Raw genomic sequence first — 5,989 nt, forward strand, 5'->3', positions numbered from 1 at the left:
AGCCTGTTTGGGTTTATATAAATACATAACCAGGGTTTGAGGTCCATATGATTTTCATTATTCTTGCTGGCACAAGAAAAACCCTAGAAGTTGCAACCTTATTCTCTGTGTGGATCACCGTTGGAGGCTGGACAATTGGACAGCTGTGGTGACAAATCAAAGTTGATGGGACGAAAAGAAAAGCAAAAAGATTGCAGATCTGGAAAAGGTACAATCTTATCATAATTTCTATCTAAACACAAAGGGGATTCTTGGTGAGAATCGAAAATTATTTTAAATTCCGCTGTGCATGTATAAGTAGATTCCCAACAAAAGGAAGCTCGAGGAAAGAGTTGGGCAAAGTAAAGCAAAACGTATAGCACTTGCAACTACTATGTACTACATTTGGATGTCAATGAATAGAAGTATTTTTGAAGATCTTAAGCCACAAGTTGACTCTATTGTTAGACGGATTAAAATACACGTATACGAAACTATGTTTTATTTTGTATCCCATATGTTTTAATTCAATTTTAGTCTTTAGCAGTGCGCCTTTAAACCATCGTTGGTACATCATTTTATGTTTGTCTATTCAGGTATGTCTGGTGTACATGTATTGATTACTTGGCCTTTAATTGCTCGGATATATCCGATGTACTTGTAAATGAATTTTAACCTATGAAAATTTACATTTACCGATCAAAAAAAAAGTATATACCAAATTGTCACGTAAGATAAAATTCAATTACAATTAAAAGTTTTACCAAAGAGACCATTAACGCCCAAACTAGAAAAAAAGACGAAGCGCCCCCCGGGGCACAGCTCAACTGGTGGATCAATCAACATTGTCTTGCTTCCAGCGACAGGGTGGAGGTTCGAATCCTGGTGGGAACCTGCGGCCAGATTTATTTGGTATGGAACAATCACTTTGGAGGAGGATCTCTTGTGCGCAGAAGTGTACAGGTGGTGGGGGAACCTGTTATCCAGTTGAGATATAACCCGCGATTTACCTCCTCCAAGGTTCTAGGGGCAAGGGTCTTGGAGGTCCAGGATTTAGTCTAGTGTAAGCTGGGATATCTGGATATAAAAAAAAAAAAAGAAAAAAGAAAAAAAGAAGAAGCAAGATTACAATTCCCTTGCGTATATATTAGATTTTATTTTTTGAGTGACGCGTAAATTTTAACGCTGGCATTTGCAAGGGGACCATTTCGTGTAAGTCCGTACAGAAACTTAGTCCAAATCTCAGTTATAAAAACTCGGCGTTCAATTTTTTCCAAGAAAAGGTCACACGCGCATAGAACAAGTGCCCAATGGCTTCGTTCTTTTCACGCAATAATAAAAAAACAAACATTGACACTGCAATGTATAATGTATTTCAACCGTATTCCCAAGCTAAAAGTTAAAGTTTCTAATCAACCCCACACACGTATCTTTTGTGGGGTTTGTGTGTGTGGATGATGGGGGTGGGGTAGTACCATTCTGCTCAGGAGTGTAATGCTATAAACAACTGCAAAGTCAACTAATCGAACAGAGACAAAAGTTTACCATAATAATTAGGAAATCTCGCGTCGTAGGGCTCTCACTCAAAGAACAAAAGTACGTCCAAAACCTTTGTATTTTTCACAAAATTTCTCGTTACTCGCGGCAGTAGGTCTTGAAATATTTCGAAGCTTTCAAGGCCTCGTCGCTTGGATGAATCGCTTGAGCCCTCATATATTTTCGATGACATGGAGCTAAACCATGCCTGAGCCTGACTCTAGCGGACTGTGGGTCCCTTATACTCGCTAGATGAGCTTCTAATTTTTTGGTATTCTTTGAGCCTCAATATATTTAGATTCGCCCACGTGGATCATTGTCACCATTTCAATTTATTGTTGCAGATATTCAATACAGTGAACCTCAATTTCTCAATAACTTTTAGTACTGTGTTCTGCACATTATGGACTGTATAATACTACTAAGGTGAAAAAATAACCAAGACAAACAAGTTCTTCAGTTGGAAAATTCAACTAGAACTTAAAAATTTGTATAGACGAAGGCTTGATCAATTAGAATATAACTATCAAATAAGAAAAAAAGAGAAAAAATTACTAGTATTTACGAATTTCTATCGCCATCTCCAAAGCATCATTCCTTTAAGACTAGTTGAGAAATTTACACCAAGAACTCCAGAATGTGCAAAATACAAAACCTTAGCGACCACAAAGATTTAGGGCTTAGTTTCAACCCACACCACAAGGTTACTCCAATCGACATGCTCAAACTAAACTCCACTAAATGCCCAAGATGAGTTGCTCACAAAAGAGCCTTCTCAAACCACAGAGAGAAATAAAAGTTGAAAAACCAACAATTAAACAGCCTCCCACACAAAGAAAAAAGGCTGCTGCTCACGTTCATGGAGAGAAAGAGCTATTGGAAATTCAATTTAAAAAATGAGACATCAAGAAGGTTAAAGAGTTAGGGCAACCTCATTTGTTAGATAGCCCTAACTCTTTAACCTTCCTGATGCCTCATTTTTGAAATAGAATTTCCAGTAGCCCTCTCTCGTGAACGTTAACATCAGATTTTTTTCTCGTTGTGTGGGAAGCCATTTCACTATTGGTTTTACTGCTTCCTCTTTGTGGGTTGGAGAAGGCCTTTTTGTGGGCAACCCATCTTAAGCATATAGTGGAGTTTAGGGTTTGAGTTTATCGTTTTGAGTAATCTTGTGGTGTCAGTTGAAACTGAGCCCTAAATCTTTGCGGTCACTAAAGTGTTGTATTTTGCACATTGGAGCTCTTGGTGGTGTAAATTTCTAACAGCTTACCGACAAATAAATTTGCTAATTTATTTTTATTGATCAAAGTTGGATATAAGTCATTTCACAGTAAGATAAGATCTGTTTAAAATATAACTACTACATTTTTGTAGTCAAAAGAACGAAAAAGAAACATGTCCAAACATGTTACTATGTTAGGAAATAAAAATCTACTGAAAATGGTAACTTATTCCAACTCAGTTCTAAAGAGTTTTTTCTCCAAGCAAGAGAATAAAATTCGAGTACCTGGTGCTTCAAGAAAGTGTTGCACATATTCTTTTGGTGGAATACGAGTTGGCCTTTACTGATGCTGCAGGTGGTATCTCTTCATTAGCGTTAAGACCAGGATTCACCGTACTCAGTTTGGTGATTTTCATAGATGCTTCGACAAAAGGTTTCTGGTTACCCGAATCGCTTACGTTCTGGTTTCTTCTCAAGGGAGAACTGTTTTCTCAGGCTTTTCTTTCTTTCAAAGCAATCATAATACTTTTAATTCTTCTCGACTCCTTAGGTTCAACATTACATCTCTGTTCCCTCGTGCAACGGCTTAATAATAACCTCATGATGTTTTATGTTTGCAGAAAAAATGTAATTTTCTGTTGATCCTTATTTGGCTGAAGCTGACCACGACTGACATCATCATCAACGGAAGCTGACGATCCATGTTTGTGGCTTTATAGTTACAATTGACGATAATGCCCTGCACTTTTTTTCACACGACAGTAAGCTATCTCTGTCACCGCAAGAACTGTACGAGGAGAGGAACTAGCCAACATAAGGTTGTAAATATGGGTGCTTAAAAATCGCAGATGCCTAATAAACTTGAAAATGGATAGTTAAAATGGTATTATAAATTGAAAGTGCATCAAAAAATTTCACTCATATAGGGAAGTGCTTACACTTGGCCGGAGTTCAGGATTCTTTCTTAGCATGCATTTGATTAGTGTTCTCCTGCAAATAAACATGGTTCGAATTACATCACAGTACACAAAAGACAAACGACAACGCAAAATATAAGCATCACCTAAATAGCTATCTGAGAAACAGCCAAGACGTTGCTCTAGAAAGTACCACCAAAATGCAAAATGAAAAGGACCTCAAAAGGAACATATTGCTNTATCTGAGAAACAGCCAAGACGTTGCTCTAGAAAGTACCACCAAAATGCAAAATGAAAAGGACCTCAAAAGGAACATATTGCTGATGCTGAACGTATTACACATTTTGCTCTACCGTTTACTCTAGCAATTTGTTTATACCATCCAAACCAAAAGAAATTTTTTGTAAAAATTAACAACAGAAGTGCTGATAATGTCTAATGGCGAATTATCCATCCGACAAAAGTAAAGGCCAAAGCAACTGATCACCAAACATATAATATATCAAAAGATGGACATGAATTGTTATTTCTCACCACCTATTATGAAGTATGTGTATTAAAGGACACGAAGAAAAGGAAAAAACCTGACCTAAGCACATTGTTATGTAAATAGTGTGTATGCATGCGCCTGAGAAAACACGTGTATGTACTTTCATATGGTTAAACTACACACTCATGCACAATATACAGAGAGATGAGAAAATAGAGAAGAAACTCACACTATTTAAGATATAATCTCAACAAAACAGGGAAGAGAAAAAGGAAAAGCGTAGAGGCAAGAATAAAAATAAAACAAGGACAGGAAAACTTGCATAAGCCTTGAATGCATGGCGATGAGCAGCCAATTCATATATACAGCAACCTGATCAAAATATTAATGAACAAGTAAGAGGGAAAACAGGCTAAAGATACATATATCAAAGATCAGGTTTGAGGGCAGTAACTTTGAGCAAATAATTATGTCCATAGACTAGAGGCATCTGCCATGTTCAGAAGTTGAATTAAAACATAGAAACACTGTGTAGAAACATCTCATGAGATATTCAGATCAGTTACTTTATACTAATGAAAAGTGGCAAAATGGAACAGTTACAATCCTTTAGTCTTTAATAAGATTGCTGATTGCACATACAGTCATCTTATGAATAAACTGGAATAACTCGCACATTATTGAAAAAGAGAAAAATTTAAGAATAGACATACCAAGAGACCAAATATCAGATTTAAAACCATATGGAATATCTGCAAGAAGTTCGGGGCATATGTAATTTGGAGTTCCAACTACCTGGGAAAGAAAAAAAAGTCGGTTAATAGCTTCCCAAAGACATTACACTCAAGTCTGATCAAGTCTGGCAATTTAAATATATAAGTATACATTGGTTCAAAAAAACTGCCACAGGAAATGGATTATGTACAACACTTTTTCTACGTAACTTACTAATATCATAAAGCAAACCTTTTTAATCAAAGTGATAAGCAGGAAAAATTAATGTTAGTTTTGAAGACATTCATCTTGGATAAAAGAAGTTTCTAGTAACTAACGACACCTTTTATATTTGATCATTTTTTTTTTAATTTTTGGGACAAAATTATTTCAGTAGCCTATGTTTGGCTCGTGTTTATAAACTATTTATAAGCACTCAAACCACTTTTTATCAACATATTTTGAGGGACCTACAAATACTATCTATTTATTCTCATTTTTATCTATTTATAATTTAAATCATTTAGAAGCACTAGAGAAAGGAACTTATGCAACTAAGAAACATGCCCTTTTGAAAAGTAATGACAATTAGCCATCTGAAATGTGCTTTTCGCATACATAACCATATATTTCATATTGTTCTTCAAATGCTCTTGCTATAGTATTGGACAAAGAAAAATTTAAAACTATAAATATAAACAGGTATTTTTGAGTCACGTTCCTTTTTTCACATAAATTACAACTGTTACACTAATTTGTTAGGACTCCAAAATATCAGGAACAAAATTTTATCTCATTTCCCCCCCTGATATTTCTTAGTGCTATCAGATCCCTACCAGACATGCCAATAGGTCTTACGATTTCTGGCATCTGCGAAATATAAGTGAATTTATAAAGTGCATTGTCATGAAGTGCCAATAGTGTCTTCTCAAGTATTATTTAATTTCACCGGTAGGTACGGATAATATACACACTAAAAACAAATACTGAAGAAGCCAAATCATCTGCCTTCAAAGTTTTAGCAAGTTCGAAGTCCCCTGAAAAAATAGAATTCATGAATGAAGAAGATTATTCGAATCCGGCATGCATCAAAACAATGCTTTAAAGTCGACAAAAGAAAAAAAAAAAAAA

This window comes from Olea europaea, chromosome 11 (assembly GCF_002742605.1).
Source record: "Olea europaea var. sylvestris chromosome 11, O_europaea_v1, whole genome shotgun sequence".
Classification (NCBI taxonomy): domain Eukaryota; kingdom Viridiplantae; phylum Streptophyta; class Magnoliopsida; order Lamiales; family Oleaceae; genus Olea; species Olea europaea.